Consider the following 22,580-nt stretch of genomic DNA (forward strand, 5'->3'; position numbering starts at 1 on the left):
ACTTATCATTTGTAACTTTAACCAAAAAAATTATTTCTGGGAAAACTGTAGTTTCAAACAATCAATCAACTTACAATTATCCACGACTTAGAAGTTGTGAAAAATGTACTCTCCATCACGACGCCATTTTGCTGAACACCCAACCTCTGGAGAGATATTAATCAACCGCAATTCCGGGGTCGTTTTTCATTTGGCATTGTAAGGTTTTTGTAAAGCTTTCTCTTTTTATTTTCTTTAATTTTTGTCGCAATAATAATATTATTTTACATAACTTTTTTTCTTTTATACAAAACCTTACAAGGGAAATTGTTTTGTAAATATGTTTTTTATTATTTTATCATGTTGGTGGGTAAATTTGTGCTGTAGTTCTTTTTAACTCAATAGATGTCACTACCTGTTCTTCGTCAGCGCTCCATAAACGCCATTTTCGAATTTATGTGTTGGATGTATAATTTGGGAGGGGTGTACATTCGAATAGGAGATTGATGATTTACTACTAAAGAGTGTTCTTTGTAGTGCCTTGTGTGATAGATGAACAGAATCAGCCAAATTGTGTTCGTCTACAGAAATACCTTGCATCACGTTTAAGGTTAGCGACAACTACTGTATGTTGTTTATGTACAGTGGCATTTATTGAAGTTTATTATTATATATTTATATTATTTTAAAAATGTACTAACTAGTAATAATTATTTTAAGCCAATTTTCAAAGGTGGAAGTGCATTTTACCATTATTTTGTATGAAAATTCTATTTTTATGTAAAAAATGTATCGATTTAAAGGTATTATAGGCAAGAATTCTTGGTAATTTTGTGCCGTTTTGTTTAATACTGAATTAAAAGTATCGCTTACCGGTGAATTGATATCACAAGTTTTGACATCATTTTTTGAGTTTTGTTGTAAATGATAGGAACGGGAATATTTACGAAAAGGGACGTAGGGTGGTTTATAATGAATTTAATGTACGCTGCTACTTTGCCGGTAAAAATATGAAAGAACATGCGACGTGTTTACACGAAGTCTTTTTCTATGAAACGAATATACGTATATTAATAATTTTGATATTTCATATTTTAATAATAGAGGCATAAATTATTTCCTGTACCGGTATTAATTTTTTAAAGAGTTTTTTACGAAACTGTTCAACCTATCCCCCCTTTTGAGTAAGATAAAATTGCATGATATAAACAAGAAAGAATATGTATATAAAAAAAAGTTAATTTAGTTATAGCCTACATTATTCATGTGGTAATTATTTTGAAGTTTAACAGTGGCTCCGAGCTACAAACTTTTTTTTTTTTGTTATGGGTAGGTATGTGGTGGCCGTGAAAAAAAGAGGGTGGTGGGGGTGTGAAACGGCGACAATGCGTTGGTGCAGATTGTGGGCGAATAGGGATAATCCCGGCGAGTTTACGTCAACGTCCACCATGTTTCTAGTGAGAGGTGAGTGGTGAACCCTCTACCTACCGTCAACTATATTCCTAACATGCTATCATGTTCTTTTTCAATAGCCGAACAGAAATGTATTCTCGTATCATCCCAAGCCACCTACAATCTGTAAGGATAAAGCACCACAGCATGTCTCTAAGCCTGTTTGACTACATTTGCCTATAATTGTCCATAAAATGCGTATTAGCCATTTCGACATTCGTGATATCGACTGTAGTGATTAATCGAATTATTAACTTAGCTTTTCAGACTTATTTAGTAATATTGGAATTTCTATTTTGTCACTAATGTGTGCAAGGCTGATATAAAATTGAAGTGTGTTTTATAAAGTGATGGACGTTGTTAGGCAAAAAAAAAAAAAACTTTAAAATACTGTAATCTGCTGGATATTGCGTCTTGAAAAAAAAAAATTGGGGGACTGGGTGCTGATGTATTATCCTAAAATGTGCCCCACGAATAGAAAATTAATAAATATGTTTTCTACGTGTAACATATTTAATGTTATTATCATGATTTCATTTCAAAAGTATTTTTCGTGTACGTTACATCTAAGTTTATTTTTTAAAAAAACTTCAAATGATGAAATTATTGACATTGGATGGATAATTAGTAGGGGCAGGCATTTTTCGCGAGAAAAAAAAAACTTGAACACCTATTAGACTGCAATAATGTATAGCCGCACCAACGATATCTTCCCTGTGATTGGCGGCCGTCTGCGAGAGAAGTTGTCTTGTTTGATCGCGCCACTCAGGACGCGTTTGCTTCCGCACTGAATTTCTGTGATTGGTGTTTTAACAATAGACATGTACCTGAGAGAGAAACTCAACCGATCACGAAACACCGACGGTGCTACAGTGTTTTAACTTTCAGCTAGTCTCGGAATCATTTCGCGAAATATGCATGGCCCTTCTAATTATGATTTGGCCTTTGCTAATACCACTTCTTTAACTACGCAGAGTATGGTAAAAACTAAGTGTTATTTTACTGTAATCTGCGTCTGAAACTTATGGGCGCGGATTCCGATGTGTTAAAACTTAAAAAATAATAATAATAATAATAATAGTTGCGTATACTTGTATACTTATTTACGCGCGTTAGAAATTATACTTGTCGTAATAAAAAAACTTACCTCAAGATAAAAAATCTCGGTAGAGTTTGTTAATAAGCAAAATCGGACCAAGAAAAAAAGGATAAGTATTAAAAAATGGGTGCGTGTACTTACGTACGGGCATTAGAAGTTATATTTACTTAGCGTAATAAAAAAAACTAATTTTAATTTTCCATGCAAATAATTATTAAAAATAAAATAATTAAATGACTGGAGTTATATTATTAACACGGTTGGTAAAATATAAATTCAATCAAGTTTAAAATTTTTTAATAAATTCTCAGTATTAAATATTAATATAAACATGTCTATAATTTTTTAATTAAAGAAATATAACTAAAAAAAAACTGTAGTGTATCGCCACCATTTGGAAAAGGAGATGGAAAACCACGTACAAAGTAACTGGTGGGGATCGAATATGCGATTTTTATAAGCATATCTGGATTATTCTAGGCTGGATTTTCAAGAAGCCATACTCACCATAGGCATATTACGTTAGGTCTACTGTCATTTCCGACGCAGCATGCCTGTCCTATCAACGTAGAGGCTGTGAGCTATAGTCTCATCTAAGAGGGTGGCTGCGAGTATCTACTTTATTTAAAGTTAGAGCAGTTATAGATCCGCCAGTAGACACTCAAGTAACAGAAATCTTACTTTTAAGGAGTATAAAATAATCAAAACTAATGAAAATAAAATTTATATCGCGTGTATTATTTATTCTTTTAACTTTGGTCATATTGTAAAATAAATTACTCTGCTATAACTTTATACGAATACCACAGTGTGTCAAAGGCATTTTTCGCCACGTAAGTACACAAACATATGTTTGTAATCAAGAAGTGTTGGACTGTTCTGTTGTTCGAATTAAAACGCACGTAATTGAAAATTACGAAACGACAAATCATTTTTGTGCTTCAATGGACGTGCTTATTTGTAGCGACAGAAAAGAAACTCATTTGGCAGAACGGAATAGCGATGGAATCCCTGCTGTTAATAAATCTGCTCCATAAATTTGATAGAACAGGTTTCATGTGTCTCACATTGTATCAAGGTACGTTTACAAGTTAATATGAAATGGTATTTCTGTGAAACTGTAAATTCCTGGAACTAAATTTGTTGATTTAAAAAAAAAAAATGTTAGAGTGAGAGAGTTGATTGCCAAAAAGATGGCAGGCTGATAGCGAACTCACTTAAGTCTGTTTCGTTTAAACTATGTATAGTAAAATTACTGTAACTACTGCCACATAATTTTTATAATATTTCTGAGTTAAATAGGATGTTATTCGTAAGTTAAAATTACTGCTGCGCGTAGGGCGTGCAAGCAAAATAATTTTTGGTTGTCTTTATGTGAACTTGACAGCAGCAAGAATTTTGGTACCGTGAAATGATTGCAGTAGGTACTTTAAATAATTTATACACCGTACAGAACCTTCTTAGAATGACAGCTCAGAAATTTAATTAAAACGTAACTCGCCAAAGATATTCCGTTAATTTATTTAGTCAGATTTTTTCAGTGCGCGTCCTCAGTGCATTAAGTGGCAAATTATTATGAGTGGTTGTGGAATCATGACCGCCCAGACCGACTGACGCGTTTTTTTTTTTTTTTTTTTTTTTGCAATTCGATTGTTTTCGTTATGAATGCCTAACTACGACAGAAAATATACCTCTGACGCACCTTCCATCAGTAAATAAAACATTAGTTTGAACACAATAACTTTTATTTATTTTTATTTTACTTGGTCCAGTTGCTCAGAACGTCAGAACTATTTGTACCTGTTACCGGGATGTAATAAGTGCGAGATTCCCTCGTGCATCAGCTGCCACATCGCCTTTGTTAACAGCGCGCGACGAATTCGACGTGCATGTTGTGATAGCTGGGCGATAGATCTTCAAACTGAGTAACTTAACTTTCAAGTCCGTAGGAGAGTTTAAAGCTGGGAAGATAATCGTTAAAACAGTTGCCACTATTTTAAATAATAATAAAAAAAATTCATTGCGAAGTGCGTAAATCTAAACTTACGACAGATGCAATTCGGTTTGTGACAGTTTGTATGCGTTTGGATGAATGAATGACACAGCTGTAACTTTTCGTCGACATCGTGGTATTTAGAAACGGATTTGAAATGGGGGAAAAAAAGGGCCATGGGCGGGTTGAGGGGGGAGGTGACTACAGGAAACGGCAACTGAAATCATGGGTTGGGGGAAGGGGTAATCCCGAGAAAACCCCTCAAAGCACGTCAAGAGTCCACTACGTTTCCACAGCCGAAAAAAAAAAAAAAAAAAAAAAAAAAAAAACCAGGGTTCATCGCGCGGGAAGCGAGTGATCGAACAGCGGCTTCCTAAAGGCTCCCGCGAACTGTGTGCAGAGCTTCAGAAACAAACACGCGGTTTATAAACTCCTCGATATATCCCGAGTGGTGTCTGTTTACGAAAGCATTTAGGAATGCACTGAAAGGAAGAAAGAATGGCTCTTTGACCCCTCTTAGTCTTAGCCCTCCGGGGTTTCTCATGTCCTTATATTTTGGTATACTTGGTTTGAGGTAATGCCTCACCTCCAAATCAGGGGGGAATTTATTTTATAACCCGGTGCTTGTCCAAGCCCCGGGGCTCTCATGGGTGTGGGTAACGGATCACGCCGCTGAGGGCGAATGGGTTGTTTCTGTTTCCACATTTTTTTTTTTTTTTTAAATATTATTATTAAGGAAAGTGAAAAGGGCTAAACCACGAGGTTTCAGAGCAATTTTTATACATGAAACGCCCAGTAAAGATTCTTGAAAGGACCTTGCATTTGTCGTTCTGTCCTAATATTTTCAACAGATTATTATTTAGTGAAATATCATGGTTGTAAAAAGGCGCGCAAGTATTTATAATTATCAACACTTGCACGACCTTTGACAGTTTACAATTATGATATTGTACTAAGTGGATATTTGTAGAAAATACTTGTGGCAGAAAAACAAAACACAAGGGAGGTATAGAGTTAAAACTTTGGAAATATCCCTTTAAAAAACTGATGACGAAATAAACGCAAACAAAATCAACATGGTATGTGAGATTACCCCTCAAGACGTGTTCTCTCATTTTCATGCCATATATATATTTTTTTTTTATCTGGGCCGATTCGCTCAAATGTTCCATTATATAGACATTGCATTTTGTTTTCAGTATCGAATGTTATCATGAAATATATACCTACTCCTGGTTATCTGCCTTCTGTAAAAAGGCAAACAAATATATATACTTCTAATTTCTGTTCAACTAATTGCGTTGCGGTCACTCACGAGAAGTTGCTTTTCTAAAATTCCATAGCTGATTAACACATGCTTAATTGCTTCTATAATCTAATTTTCCTTCAATTTCTTTTTGGAAATCTGCAATGAGCGAAAAACCAAATATTTAATATGAAAGGTGAAGCCGAACCTTAAAGGCACCCACACACTATCTGTACGAACTGTCAGTTCGATCGGGTGTGGGGAGGCTTCAGTTCAGTCCAAAGTGTCAGTTCGGACTGTTCGGTCTGAACTGAGTACCTGAACTGATTCATGCAATTGGGAATTTGGATTTAATATAATTATTTTAACGTACGCCATTGCAGTGTTGCACTGTTTGTCACGGAAAGATTTCAAGAATGCAAAATAAGAAATAAACATAAAAAACGTAAACCCACAGTGATCGAGCCTAAATAAGCTGATGTCGAACAGATGGAACCAACGATGAAACTAAACAGGCATTATGGACAAAACAGCGACGACGGTACAGACGAACACATTCAAACAGAAAATATCAGACAGTACCTACAGTAAAAGGAATTTATTGATGCAAAAATAACAGCGCAGGCAAACACAGTGGGCTAACAACAACGAGACTGTTTCAACAAGAGCAGTAAATGCAGACAGACATCAAACCGGGACAAAGTAGTAAACCAACGAACACAAAGATGAAAATAAACAGGAATTACGGACAACACAACGACGATAGCACCGACGAACACAGTAGGTTTCCTATGACAAAACTTTCGTGACGTTTCGGGAACTGACATCTGTTGCCGTCATCAGGCTCGTTGCCGCGGCAGGGCTGCAGTGTTGTTGGTCGCCGGACGAACTTTTAAATTGAGGAGGGGGGGGGGGGAGTGCCCTGCTCTAGCCCTTGGAGATGATGGTGGGGGGAGGTTTTGTGGGCGCGAACATCTGCCCGACATGTGGCCCCCTGAGTACTGCGGGCTCAATGCTTGGCCGGGAAGGAAGGAGGGGCGGCGTGCGAGGGCCTGAGAACAGAGCGAGTTCTTTCTTCTCCGCAGCCTGCGGTTTTATTCCCCGCGCGACTTGTGTTGCCAGCCGCGGCCGGGGACGAAGCCGACCATCCCAGCTACCGGTGACGTCATCACAGTCCTTTGTTGTCGCGTTTTCAGTTGCCAACCTCCCCTTACTTTACGAACTGGTCAGCTTTCGGTTATCGACTTTGTTTTAACATTTTCTTTCTACGACTAATTTTTTTTGTTAAAATGCTATTTTAACGCATTTCTGACGTCTTGAAAAGTCTCTATCAATACCAAGTGTTTATTTTATTTTCAATATTACTAGGTTACAAAAATAAGCACAGTGCAGTAGCACTAAACATGTAAAATAACACATCTTTTTAATAAAAAAATTCTAGGTAGGCTGTATTTTAGACTACAACCGCCAGAGTTTGTTTCATGAATTCCCATCGTACTGAACAGGAATGTTGTGTATGAAATAAATAAAATAATTTAAAAAAAACTGATGTTGCTTTTTTTTTTTTTTTTTTTTTTTTTTATGTGGCGGCCACGCCAGAGAAATTGCGATACCAAAACGCGACAAAACTCGGCCCATTGTTCACAACCACTGGCTCAACTGACTCCTTATCAACATCAGATTCATCAGAGAGAATATCCACGTCCATTACCTAACAATTGTCTGCATTCCCCGTCGCTTCTCGCGAGGTGGACGGCTGAGGCTCGCTCGAGCGCAAATTTCGCGCCTCGTTCGGGGGCTCGTTTTGCCCCACTGGCTCATTTCTCTCGGCTACTTTTGGCCTCATTAGATACCTACGACACTTCTCTGAGTTTCAAATTGTTTCTGCTCGGGCAATGTTGCTTGTTTACTTTGTTTTCTCCAAACATAACTGAAATTAAATTATGCGTACGCTCCTGAATTAGACATTACTGGCACGTGACTATAATAAGTTGTCTCAATACCACGGTAAAAAAATGCGTGAAATGTTGTTACCACTGAACAGTCACTGTGCGGCATCTTCGGAAAAATGAATGAAAGAAGTATAGCTTAATTTCTCGTCGAAATCGGGATTATTTTAGACGCGATGGCATGAGAATAGTGATTGACGGAGTAAATGTGTGTGTGTGTGTGTGTAAGGGGAGCGGGGGAAATACACTCAGAAATCCCACCGTCTCACGGAAACGTCCGTTCGAAGTTTTAGTTCGGGTGTTGTTACCAACTACATACGGTTTTGTGTGTAGACCAAGATAAGGTAGTCCTAACCTGCATTTAAACATATCCTTCCTTAATTCTATTTTTATGTCACGAGTCACTTTTATTTATTCTTTTCGAATCTGGCATTAATTTGCATGTTTTTTTTAAAGTTATTATTGCGCACTTGCTTGTCAATTGTTGCATGAAAAATTCTGTGATTTCATAATTTTCGCTATACAAATATTATATGATCTTTTTTTTTCCCCGCTGACCATTGAGACATTTGTGAGTAGAATTCCGCATGGCATGGATAACAGAATCGAGCCAACTCTACTTAGACAACTTGCCAACACCAAGTGCACCAAAGCATCGTTAGTGTTCCTAAACCACTTGTAGCGCATCAAGTGGACTAACTTTACTTTTTGTTCGTTCAAGCCATCCTGCCTACACCAGCGCACGAACGTCATCATAACTGTTTCGAAACTACCCGAAGCGCATCAAATGCACCGACTTTGAGAAAAATCGTAGAAAATATATAAAAATTAGCCTAACCTACCTGGGCTGGGTGGTCTCGGTTCGGTTAGGTTATTACCGTCTTGTTAAGCGGAAGTAGAGTTAGGTTTCAAGAGGGGAAAACATTTTTTACAGTTTTTCCTTAAAATGAATACTTTTCTTATCACGCTCGGCATTATTTAAAATAATTCTATATTAAATTTCGTGTCCGAGTTTCGTATTATATGTTTATTTGCAACATGAGAACACATGAATCTGCTCGTTACCGAGTTTAGATGTTTACACATCACTGACGAGTACCGAAAGACTCGCTCACATTTTTTTTTAAATTAACTTCATGAACCCATTTATTTTTACGTTTTCACTACTTTGAGAGCCAGCAGAATATCATAATCGTCGGAACCATCACTTGAACTCCACGGCATGCGTCTCTCCGACATCGCGAACTGGAGTTATCTGCCTGGCCACGTGATGGCGCAGCGAAACATTGCATACATAGCGAGCATAGGGAACATCGCGAACATAGCCTAGCTTCCTGTGCGGCCTCGCCTTTACCCGGGACTCTAACCCGGAACCCCTCGCATCGAAAGCCGGGGTGCACCCGACTACGCCACCGAGGCTGGCACGTCGAGTCCTTGCAGTGTTTGGCGTGTCTCTTGGGAAGGCCACTCGACCACTACGGCAGAGAGACTCGACGTGTAGACGAGCCAAGTGTGTCGCGCCGCACAACGACGACGACGACGACGAGGCAGCAGCACTCCTCTGGAAATGGGTTTCCGCGCAGAGGAGAAGCTGAGGGTTGGACGGAGCTGCTGCTACACACTCGGCTTCGTGTGTGCTCCCCGAGCTCGTCCCAGGGACGCATTGTCGACGGGAAGCGCGCCCACCCCCCTGCCTCCCTCCTACCAAGGGATCGAGGGGGATGATGCAGCCCCTATCGATCACAAAGCTCGGGGCTGCTACCCTGCCCTCCAATCACTTTCCCTTATCCGCCGACGCCATTCACGCTCGGCGCAAGCAGTGTCGTTGTTGACTCTCTCCCTATCGCTATGTAGTCTGTTGGCGGGGCCAAGAAGAAGGGAAGGAAAAAAAAAGCGTCGACCCCCTCCTGCGAGTTGAGGAGGGGAGAAGAGGGTGCGGGCTTCCTCAAACCTCCCCTCTTCCAACATGCACGTTCGATGGCTCTATCGCGCTCCGCCCCTCCTCGACTTGTTGAGCAAATTGACGTCTGGGAGATTAGAAGCGGGTGTGTCGTGCCCCCAGAGGGCAGCGACGTAACTCTCTCGGCGACGGCCGGCGCCGGTCGTTATCGCCGCCTCCGGGGGGGGGGGGGGGGGGGGGGGCTCCGGTAAACACCGCCGGGTTTATTGGTGCGGGACGCGGCGTCTCCGCGGAGTCTGCGGGCCTCCTCCCCGCGAGAATGGGAGCGGAGCAGCGCCGTCCGTCGGGTGTTCTCCCGCACCTTCCCGTCGCTTCTGCTGCGGGTCCCCTCTCCAGTCCCCGCGTAGCAGTAGCGGATCCAGAGGGGGGGGGGGGCTAAGGGGCTCAAGCCCCCTCCAAAAGCATCTGGGTCCACTATTAATTTAGTTTTTGCCTAGATAAAGCCTAGCCTCAGCTGGGTCAAGCCCCTCCCAAACCAAAATCCTGGATCCGCCACTGCCGCGTAGACACGCATCTCCGACCTCTGATGCTCTCGTGTGCTGGTCAGTAGCGGCCCTGGACCTTGTGGGTCCCTGGGCCCCTCCCTCGCCCGAAATATTTAAAAAAATGTACCCTTCCAACTACTTTTAACCCAACCTGGATCTAAAAATTCCATTTAAATTTATCTTGGAACATTTTGACATCATTTCCTAATAAATTATCCTCGGGTCGGTTTTATAAATGTTTAAGATCGATTTTCTGGTATAATCACATCATTTACACGTGGCAATAAAATACCTGAAAGTTTTTCTAGTACGAAATAATGAATTGAAATGGGTATTGACTAGCCTTTAAGTTACAATATAACAATAATTTAATTTTCCATTTCCCGTTATTGTCCATATTTTTAAAAGAACACTTGACGAACACAAATAAATAAATGAAAAGCCCCCGCGCCGCCTCTGATGGTGGTTAAACTGCGATCAAGGGTCCCGCCCATCTGTGTACGCAAACGGCACAGCTTTAGAAGAAAACTTGCGATTTGAAAGCTGCTCAAGATATCCGTGTGGTGCCTGTTTACGAAAATATTTTTTTAAGGATGTGTTGAGGGCGGAGGAGTAGTTTTGTTTCCGTTGTTGGTTTTTCTACTATAATTTTTAGGAGAGTAGAAAGGGCTAAAACGTGTGTTGTAAAAATAATTTTTAGACATGAAGCGCCTAGTACAATTACTTGAAAGCAGTCAAGAGTCTTTCATTACACCTTTTCCTTTATTTCTCCGTCATATAATGTTATGGTTACCGCTGAAATTTCGTAGTTCTGCCTGCGCGCCAGTACAGAGTCTTGCGCTTAGAGGCGATAACGCGCTAGAAGCACCGGCGAGCGTCGCACTTATCATCCAGCCCAACTAACACATACATCCCATGACTAGGCGGGAGTATACGATAGCCAGTCCTGCGGCTGGAGTCTGAGTGAGGAGTTTGTGCCAGGGGCCGACATATTGGACTGTGACGTCACGGCCGACTTCGTGGATGACCTTGACCGTGAATTGGACCTTGAAAATTCGCCACAATTAACCCAAGTTGACTCAAAATATCTTGTTTTCAAGATAACCAATTCCTGGAAAAAATCTAAAAAAAAATCTGTAATTTAGAAAAAAAATCCACTTTCGAGGAAATTATTCACATCAAAAACAAAATCGAAATATTAAATACCTCAAAATGTTTTGCCTTTAAAGAACCCAAATATGTTAAAAGAGGCATAAGTTTCCTTAACAATTTGCAGCAGTATACAAAAGGACTTCACATTTAGTTTTTCCCATGTCGTCTCAAATTATCAATACGAGTAAACAAAGCATGGCACTTATCGAAGCAAAACTTCATATCAGTAGGATTCTTCACGCTTCACTAGACATCCTTGCAGCTACTGCGATATGTCGTTTGCATTTGCACCTGATCCACGAAAACACGAGAGGAGCAAATGAGGGAATAATTTTACTCATATGAAGTTTTGCTGGGGTAAGTGCCATGTTTGGTTCACTTTTATTGATAATTTGAGACGACATACGAAAAAAACTGTAAAGGTGAAGTCCATTTGCCTACTCTTAATCTACCGGCGGACTTTTCGACTCCTCAGCTTAGGAGTATTCTAGAAAACAAAATTACGAAATCCAAAATGGCGGCCTGGGTCAAGGGCAAAGGTCAAGGAAACTTAAGCCTCGTTTTAGGGGAGTTGTTTATTTGAATGGCAAAACACTTTGAGGTATTTAATATTTAGATTTTTTTATTTTTTGATGTGCAATTTTTCTTCGAAAATGGAAATGTTTGAAATTGCATATATATATATATATATATATATATATATATATATATATATATATATATATTAGATTTCTTTGTGAAAATATTTTTTTAAAAACTAAGATTTTTGAGAAGTTTGGCGAATATTGGTTCAATTCTGGCGAATTTTGAAAGTAAAATTTGAGGTGAGGACAAATCTCAAGGTCATCTAAGATGGCGTCCGTAACGTCACAATCCAAGATGGCTGACATTGGCACCATCACCTGACTCCGATTCCTATTACAGATTCTGCCATCGTACCGTACACTATTATTCGCGATGGCCACATCGAAAAGAAATATCCCCCTTAAATGTATTTTTACGTACAAAAATCCCTTTCCATGCTGTGGGATTTGGAAAGTACTATCTATAGTTATAATTTTTAAAAGGCTGCTATGTATGTGATTTCAAGGAAACATGAAAAATAATTCAACGTAAAGTGGCAACAAAAAAAATTATATTTTTATTTCATACTTGGAAAAATGACATAGCTGTAGGAAAAACGGGAAACACTGGACGAAAATATTGAGCATTGGCTACAAAATCTTAGTTAATTTAATAGTTGAGTTTATTCTTCCGATCAGAAAGATCATAACCTGAGCATGTACCCTTAAGGGGTAGAGATAGGAACCAAGCGACGCCATATTGGATTTAATAGTTTTTATGCTAAAACAATTTTCTGTCATATAATATTCACAATTTGACTTCGTTTAAGCATAGTATATCGATAAGTAGAATGTCTGTAGTCATAGTATTGGCTGCTACAAATAGTTTCCTCTGCGAAGTTATTGGCGTATAGTATTGAATTCATGTTTCGGAATGCCTCCACAGTCAATAGGCACTGTGTTATGGACATCGTCTTTGAAATATCTCTTAATGTTTGATCTCTTACTTAAGAATGAAACAAAAACCAGAAGAATAAATTATTTTTATTGTATTAAGGTTATTGTTTTGAGCCATTAATAACAAAATCATGTCAGCTATTCTTTCAGTACTCGTCAGAGATGTGTAACATCTAACCTCGGTAACGAGAAAATTCGTGTGTTCTAATGTTGCAAATACACTTATAATACGAAACTCGGACACGACATTTAACTTAGAATTCTATAAAATTATGCCGGGCGTCACAAAATATAGTTGAGTTTTATATGCTCAGTTCACATAGAAACATTTGCCTGAAGGAATTATTGTTTGCACGAACAAAATTGGAAGAGTATTCTGTAGTTCGGAGGGCTTTTTTTTTTTTCTATTTAACCTTGGCACGTGGAAGGTGAAGGTGTCGCATTTATTCCGCGGAACTGAGTTTCAACTTTTGAGTGCATGGCGCTCTGTAGTTGAAAACACCCTGAGGGTGTCTTTCTGCACCAATTTCGTCCTTGGCGTGATCGATTCTTTCGTGCTCCCCTTTCTACCCCTTCGCCCCTTCACCCCTTCCCACATTCCCCATCACCCATTCCCCATCCCCCCTCTCCATACCTCTTTCGGTTGTCGCCTGCGGAAATGAAGAGTCTATCGTACCACCGGTCCCGCGTGTACAAGTCAGCGGAATGGCGACTGAATGAGCGACTGTGTTTTATTTCCCTACTTTTTTTTTCCTGTTCTGTTCCGGGCACAGGGTATTTTTTTTTTAACTTGGAAAGTTGACCCTATGTTTTTTTTTGTCCAGGTGAGCTAGAAAACGGTTATAGGACGTGAGAGGAAAAAAATGAAAATAAGTTATTCTGTTTTCGTTAGCCCAAAAAATTTCCAAGTTGGAAGGATAATGTAAAGTTTTCAAAATAACTTTTATTTGTTCAAGTCACTTCATATATTTGGCTAGAGATTGAGCTTTCGGTGTATTTTATCAGGGTTGTGTTTAGGTGGTTGCAAACCAGTTATTAACGTTCAAGATTTTAAGTGAGTAAACATGCATCTAAAAGCGTTAGGGATTATCGCGTTATTTTATAGCATTAAATTGAACTCCTTACTGTTTTTGTCAAAAAATGCTTTAAGACAGTTTATTCTCACTTTCTTTGTTTCTATTTCCTGATGGTTTAGGTTGTTTTTGATGTGTAACGTCTTAAGCTCTCGGCATACGTCATTTGGTAGGAGTAATTTCGTGAATGGAACGGTAGTCGCATGAAACGGAAATGTGTAAACATGGTGCTGCAATCTGTGGTGGATGACGCGAACCAAAGTTTACAAAGCGAAAGATAAACTATATATTATTACGTGTTAAATGAATTTTTACAAGATGTGCAGAATTTTAATAAAATTCCGTATCGAAAATCAGTTCCAAAGCCGGGGTTTGGTAATTTTTTCAAAGTCTTTTTCGCTATTATTGGAGCCATTACATTATACAGTTTAAGCTCTCGGCCTGCTTATCAAATGATAAAATAGTCGACATATGTAGCTGCTCCGGCAAAGAATTATAGCGGCGGGTGCGGAAACTACTTGTGATCCGCGTCAAGTAATGTAGTTTGAAACACAAATTGCGTATATATTTATGACGCTCGGAATTATTTTAATAGAATTCGAAGTTCAATTTCGTGTCCAAGTTTCCTATTGTAAGTCATATTTGCAAAATGAGACACACGAATTTGCTCGTCACTGGAGGTTAGATGTTACACATCATTAGCAAGTACTGAAAGATATTATCACGTGTTTTTTTGACGTGACGTCTAATAAATCGATGAACGCCGGCTGCACGCGCGAAAAAGTGTCCCGTAATGCACATTGTCCCGTTATGATGTGTCCCGTTACGCTCATTGTACGCTTGCGCCGAATCTATCTCTCTTCCACTCGATTGGCCTATGCGTCCGAGGAGAAAAAAGACAGCGGCAGCACACAACTTACATCTACACGTGAACTGTTTCGTCGACTGTTTATAAAGTGAAGTGAAAAGTTAATGTGGTTTTCATTGCTTATTACAACAACAATTTCGGCAAAAAAAGGTTAATTATTCTTGCATTTTAAAAATCTGTTACTAGTATAATTTCAAGTATTTATTATTTTATTATTCAAATAAAAATGATTCAATTTTATTCATAAAAGTATGCAATCATTTCATCAATGTTTTGTTATGACGTCACGTTAAACTATCGTCCGTAAACCGACTTTACAGACAACCAATTTTTTTTTATAAATGGCACAAAACAATAATCTTAACGTAATAAAAAATAAGTTATTATTCTAGTTTTTTTTGTTTGTTTCGGTTTTCAAGTGACGATAAACAAGAGGTTTCATAATCGAAACGAAATTTAACGCGTGTTTGGCGTAGTTCCCTCCTGCCACGACCGCGTGTCGCGGTTCGAGGACGCGGGCGCGTATTTCCGGAGCCTGTTTATCGGCCCGCGCGCCGTGCGCTGGCCGCTGCGTCGACGAGAACCAGACGCTGCGCGGAGGCAATCAAAGCCTCGGCGGTCGATTTAAAATAGGGCGCATTCCGACGTTCCGCCCGTAGCGCGCGCCGTTTCAGCCGGCGAGTTCGAGCTGCTTGTCCGCGAACAAGTCGTGTTTGTGCACCACGAACACTGGTGACAAATCATCACGGTATCTTAGTAAATTAACCGATATCTCCTCAAACGTTTAAGTTCACTTTGAAAGTGAATAAAAAAAAAAACATATTAGGCCGTCCACACGCGGGGAAACTCGAAAGCAGTTAAAGTGGATGGATGATGTTGGTAATATCGGTGACATCGGCGATATCGGTGAACTGAGAAAAAAAGGGCACTCACTCGCACACGGGGCAACATTTTTTTTCCAGTCAACTCGTGCCTTTCAAGCTATCAACACACCTACACCACTTCATACCAGACACACTTGACTTCTGCTGCCACCTGAAGCCACGCCCCTTTTGTGTGTCACGTATTTCCTAGAATACTCCGTGAGAGTGAAATATAAAATTCCATGTTCTTCCACGGCATCGCGGATCCTAAATGACACGCCGAATTGAGAATCACGTCGCACGGACTGCGCTCAACTGCAGGTTGCCCTGTCGCCCTGATCACGTGAGTGGAGTTGGTTTCTTTCATCCTGGCCCGTTAGGTTGGGGGGGGGGGGGGGGGTCGTCCCGCTTCTTCGCCTAGGAAGTGATATGGAACGGATATACCCCGTGTTTGGACGGTCTTAGGGTAAATACAGTAGTATGTCCGTAAAATGAATGTCCCAGTTATAAATTTTAACAGTATCAACTGTGAGCGTTGTAGAGTTTTGGTTCAAGTTCACAATTAAAGAGTAGAACAATCAGTTTTAGATTACCCCATGCGTGAGTACCTACCACTTTGTTGTTTTCTCGCTTGCAGCGCCACCTGCGCAAAATGGCGACTCCTACGAGCATAAAGCGTTTTGTGTTCTGCTTTTTTACTGAGTGAATTTTGTGATTTCAGTTCAACGTGCGTTCCCAATTGGTATCTCTTTGTACGAAAAAGGTTGAACGTCAAGTCTCTGATCGTTGGATTGTTTGTATTGGTCGAGACGACAGAGCTCTTTTCCGCTGGCCTCCACCTTACTTGACATAACGCCATGCGATTTTTTTTTTATTTGAGGCTCTATAAAAGACCGAGTCTACGTTCCGCCGCTATCTTTTGATTTGCCAGTGTTGGGACACAGAATTGAAGAGACTATTATTTCCATTACTCCGGACGTGTTAACTAAAGTGTGGGAAGAATTTGACTTTAGGTTGGATGTGTGCCGTGTATTTAAATGTGCACATGTTTAACATTTTGTAAGAAAAACTAGATGAGTTTACTTTCAGTTTGATGTTTTATTTGTTGTAAATGTACCACTGATACCGGGACATTCTTTTATGGACAAACTGTTCTTTGAGATCTGGTAAGGCCCACGCCTACCCGGGCTCACGTGCCGCGTGCAGAGCTTCTGATACAATCACGCGATTTGAAAACTGTTCAATACATCCGAGTGGTGTCTCTTTACGAAAAGCATTTAAGGGTACGCTGAGGGCGTTTGAGTGGTTCTGTTTCCGTATATCGTGTTCAGTTTGTATTTTTAGAAGGGCTGAAATGGTTAAAACGCGTGTTTTCAGAAAAAACTTTTAAGTCATAAAAAATACTGTACACGTTCTTTAAAAGAACCACTATACGGAGCTCCAGTTATCTACAACTACCATTGTTTTGGCTGCATTCTCAGTTGAAAAGTCTGTCAAATGTACTGTGATTTTAATACTGCATTATCCGGCCATGTATTCCGTTTTATATTTTCCGTATTTATTTTATTTCCAGGTGCACTTGGAGTGTAAATCATTAAAGCAATGATTTGGCAGTTTGTGCTCAATTACTACGACATTAATTTACTAGCTTATTATATTTCAGATTGTGTTTTCACTAATTTTCAATCGTTGAAAACTTTTCTGTCTAATAAAAGTTTTGTTGCATTTATGTATTAATTTTTGTTCCGTTCACATTTACATTTTTTTAGGGCCTGAAAATGACAGGGAAAAGTTGGGAATAAAGACAGATATTCTAAAAAAAATTTTTTTGGGAAATTTAATATTTATTTTAGCATTTTTTTTTAGTACCTGGTGATAAACAAGAAAATATGTAATATGTGTAAAGATTTTTTTAAGTCTTTGTAGCCTTTGAACAGCTCTTTGCGTTCTTAAATCGTTTATTGTGCTCGCGAATAGTAAATTAAGTCGGGAGTATACTTTTTTGCTTCTCAGCCAATCCACTTAGCGTGATTTGTAATCCAGCTAATGTTAAAACGGGGCAGTTTGAACGCTGTCAGTTTTCCCATATTCATGAGGTATATATTTATTTATTTGCCTCTTTTTTCGTCAGGACCTCGTGGTTGTGTTTGTGACCAAAGTGGTCGGCAAAGCAGAACAACAAGCGGACTGCACACTCTGCAAACGTGTACATTGTGCGTGATCACGTTTTTGCGGATGTAGCCGCACTCGTGTGCCTCAAAAGCCTCAAACCCAAAAAGGAATATTTTTGCGCGGGTAACAACGCGTGGTCAGAAAATACTCATTGTTGCTCGGAAATCGCAGTGGTATTTTATTCCTGTGTAAATACTTCTAAAATCAGCAAGTGTGTTAAAATGATTATGAATGAGATCTTATATTATATTTCAGTTTGTTCTCTGTTTTCGTCCACGTAACTGCTGTAAAGTGTAAATTGAGGGGCTTAATGATTTTTTTCATCTAGAGAAAAATGTATAGGCAATTAAGAAATATATATATATATAAATATGTTTATCGTCTCGATAATGAATAAGCCTATGCCAAAATGAACTTAAAATCGACTGTGAGTCACAATAAAGATGAAGGAATCACAGAAAACGGATATCGATTGATGTAAAATTGAAGTAATTGTGATGACTTTTACATTACACGTGAGCATTTTGCTAGTGAGTACATATGTCGTAAGCGTGGGTATACTTCGTTTCTACGAGTGTCGTGCTCACGTTACAAGAACGCTTATCGCGGCCCATACACTTAGATTAAGATATACATACTGAGGTGCTACCCCTTCGTACGCTGATGTACTATGAGTTTCTGAACCGCTTTAATGATCTGCATGATTTTCATTATAAGTTTTTTTGTAAGAATTAAGCTCTAAAATTTCTGAACCTGTTTCAAACATTATTTCACTATTATAAAGCCACATTATTACAGATGGACATAGACTATGAATTATTTAAATAAAATTATGGTTCTGTAAGATATAGCAATATTACTAACTAAAACCGAAATGAAACAACTAAATTGACTGCATTATTGGTTTATGCTAACTAAATTATTACATTTATAACAAAATAACCACATCGTGCTAGACTTTAAAATTCGCCATCATATACTTACCTATACATCGCAAGTGAACACAATATTCGAATCTTAATCCAGCATTTCTCTTATTATATTTGCATAATATCGACTAAATATTGGTTGGATGAATTCAAAGTTGAAATACGAAAATAAATAATTGGTCATAAACACTTCACGGTTTTTTAAAAAAAAAAAAAAAAAAAAAAACTTTACCCACCCGTTTTTTTTACGGTTATATTGTTATAAATTCAATCATGCAGAAATATATATATATATGGTACTACCGTATCTTAAACGCACGGTAATTTAAAAAAAAATAATAACGCTCCTGTCACCGCCGGTGGGTCGTTGTTGTCGGGTGTGACTGCGACAGTTTGCGTACACGATCCACGCATCGATCCTTCAACTCCCTTCCCCTTCTACTCCTGCCGCCACGTCAACCAGGACCGTCACACACACGTGGCCTTCCCGCTCGCCGGCGCCAGGCCTGCCCGACACGTGAGAGATGGATCCCGCCCAGGGCCGAAACTAGGGGGGGGGGGGGGGGCAAGCGGGGCATACGCCCCGGGCGCAAAGTTGTGGGGGCGCCGAAATCGCTTGCATTGTAATTCCTACTACAACTGGTAACTGGTAAAAAGTTTTTTTTTAACTTGCATGCCAGGAATGCCTAATCTGATTTACGATATGACATCTCAACATATAGTTAATGAACAAGTCTAGTGATTATACGGACTACTTTATGGACATAGTGGGTTCATGCATGGAAGGTACAGTAGCACAGAAAGTGTTGCACGTAGGTATGGAAAATGCTTAAATAGCACCATTTTTCCAAGGGAGGGCCCCCGGACCCCCCGCTTTATTGGTGTGGTATGTGCAAAAAAAGAGGGGGGGGGGGGGGGGGCATGAATCCATTCATGCCCCGGGTGCCAGAGACTATAGTTGCGGCCCTGATCCCGCCTCGCGGGGTCAGCTCTGCTTTTAAAAACAGCTCCGGAACCTACAGTCCACCGTCACGGTCGCCACACGGCGACACTCAAATATTTAGGCACAGTGCCGAAGATATTAAGATATTAAAGTGTTATAAAATAACAAAATTAGGTAAAAGTCCAATAAGTGGTTGTACCATGGGTGAAAAATCTTTAGGTTTCCGCGAAGAGGGGGGAAGAAGGATAACGTTCATCATTCCCATTTCATATTTACGATTTTGTAGCGGGCCTCCTCAGAAAGGGGCTTTATGATTTCAGGGGGCTCGGACCCCCTTACCCCTCCCCACCCCACCGGATCAACGCCCATGGCTGTAGCCGTTTTCGAATTGGAAATTTAAGACCCGGTCTCACTCGCTCATTTGAAAAAAATTAGTTTTCTTGTCATTTCTATTTATTTATTTTTTGTCGTGTCAGAACAAATTTTCTCACCAGATTTGTACTAAAAGTCATTTTCGAGCTCTGAATTATTATTGTCAACACTTGCCTGAAATTTTACCGCTAACAGATACGTAATATTTACTAAATATTTTTTGAGAGATGGAACATAAAATCACGAGAATTTAAGGTAAGAAAATTACAGGATAAGCCCTGAAAAAAAAAAGCTATGACAAAAAAATGGAATAACCAAATAGAACCAGAATTTAATGCATTGGAGAAGCACTCTCTAATGCCAGAATTGCTCGTCTGCTGTTGTGTATTTTCTGTTAAAGATAATCTGAAAGCTTTCGAATTATTGGGAAGTGTTTTCTTTCTGCTAAGAGGGCGTTAAAATATCCAAATTACTTTTCTTAATGCGCTGCTAGTTGGAACTTGTAATTACAATTTTTTTTAATCACTTTGTCTTAAAACAGGTTAACATTTAATACTTTTTGTTTCCACATTTTATTGGATTATCAACAACTATTTTACTATAAAATAAAAATAAAAGAAGGTTAATATTTTATAAACTCCGAATTATTAACATAAAATTAGAGGATTTCATTCTGACATTCTGTAGAAATCCTATCTTTTCAAATTAACTTTAAAAAAAAAAAACGTAATCATGACTGCACACAAAATAACGATCTGTCTACCTCCAAAATAAAGTGAATGTGGTGTTCAGTAAGGAACTATTCCGCCATTTACCTCTGAGGGGTTGTTTCTTATTTAAAAATTAAAAATTAAAAAAATCTGTAACAGAATTTTGTTTAAAATTGATAAAAGCGTTGATGATTTTTTTTGTAACAATGGTTAAGTTGTACTAATTTTCGTGTATGAACTTCAAGATTCATTTCCGGATTTTATTCAAAACACTTTTGGCATCCATTGAAATGCGTAGGATAAAATGACAAAAAAAGAGTGTAAATCTCGGCTTTACTTTAATTATTAGTTTCGGTAGAACATACAGGCTGGAAGGATCTCGGGAGCATTTTACCAAGGAAGTTCGTTAAAAAGCCATGTTGCTAGGGCCTGTTTAATGTTCCATGTAGCGCTCGTAAAATTCCTTCTTTATGCTAAACGCACAACCTGTTGTGCCGTTGGAGGAAAGTAAATGGCGGTCCACGGCCGTGAGGCGAACGAGCAAACACGACCACGGCATTCCGACGTGCAGAACATTCCAGATCATCTGCAATTTATATTTTAACGTCTGTAAAACAAGGTTTTCATTTAAAACTATCTTCAATACTTACCTATGTTCTTAAAATATTACATTTTTCTTTTTCTTTCACCATTATAAACAAAAAATTCCTAGTTAGTAATTTTTTTTAGCCTCTTAAATACCACATGTTTTAATTGTTTACCAAAATATATATAGTATTATATGGATTTGTTTATCCAAAACTAATAACAAATTTTATTGTGATAAGTACGATGCCCAAAGTTATTAGTTTACCCTTTCGGCCATTAATGCTTGGTGAATGATGTTTTGCGTTTGTGGATGTGTGCGACAGAAAAATTCAGTTGGTGCTGACTAATAGGAGACTGTTAATAAATTCCTACCTTTAAACTTTTTTGATGAAACACGCAGCTTCACCTTCCAATCCAAGCACTTAATTTTAGTTGTTTTATTGGCCTGCGTGCATTGCACAGCATATATTTTCATATATTTACACCCTTATCTAAACTCGATTAAAATTTCCATGTTGGCTATTTAAATTTGTAAAATGCAGTGAATCGAACATAGAGAATAAACCCATTAATGTTTTTTTTAGTTATTATAATTTAAATATTGAGTAATTATGTTATAATATACAAAGCTTTAGTCAGAAACATTCCAAGTGTAATCTTCGCAAAAGAATTGCTCGCGTGAACAGTTTCCACTTTAATTAATGCAAGTTTGCAAGGACGCGAGCGTACTATACTTTAGCAGGTTTTATACACTGTTAGAAAAACTGTAAATTTACTGACTTTTTAACGAAGAAATAACCACAAATATACGAAGACTTCTTTGAAATTGCAGATAACTGAAGCTTCGTGAAAACTACTCCGTATTCCCACTTCCTAGTTCCGTGCTCCACTGTGAACAAGGTGAACAGGCAATGTAAGGAAGAAGGGTGTCCTTGCTGTTGACTTAACAAGTTTTTTAATGTTTTTGGTGGTATACTAAGATGGTTCTTCCTGATTTATGTTCAGTGCAATTTCCGTAATCTTACCAAGATAACCGCAAATTAACGAAGATCTCTGGATAATTTGTAACCAGAATTTTTTGTAAATTTAAGGTGAACATTTTTAACTGTGTAGGTAGGTCGTCGACTGAAATCTCGCCGTGGCCTGCTTTGTTCGCGCCTTTTCTTTCAACACGGTTTCCACTCCAGTTCGTCTTCCAAGCGAGCGCAGTCGTAGATTCTCTTCACT

General features: G+C 38.8%; 1 protein-coding gene across 1 annotated transcript in view; it reads left to right on the forward strand.

Annotated features, from left to right (window-relative positions):
- Positions 1 to 396: 396 nt before the first annotated feature.
- Positions 397 to 22,580, forward strand: part of LOC134532972 (dystroglycan 1) — a 531,384-nt gene continuing 509,200 nt past the window's right edge. The window contains exon 1 of the mRNA XM_063370062.1: positions 397 to 589. The gene's annotated coding sequence lies outside the window, so the exon portion shown is untranslated. The remainder of the gene's footprint in view (positions 590 to 22,580) is intronic.

Source organism: Bacillus rossius, chromosome 6 (assembly GCF_032445375.1).
Source record: "Bacillus rossius redtenbacheri isolate Brsri chromosome 6, Brsri_v3, whole genome shotgun sequence".
Lineage (NCBI taxonomy): Eukaryota > Metazoa > Arthropoda > Insecta > Phasmatodea > Bacillidae > Bacillus > Bacillus rossius.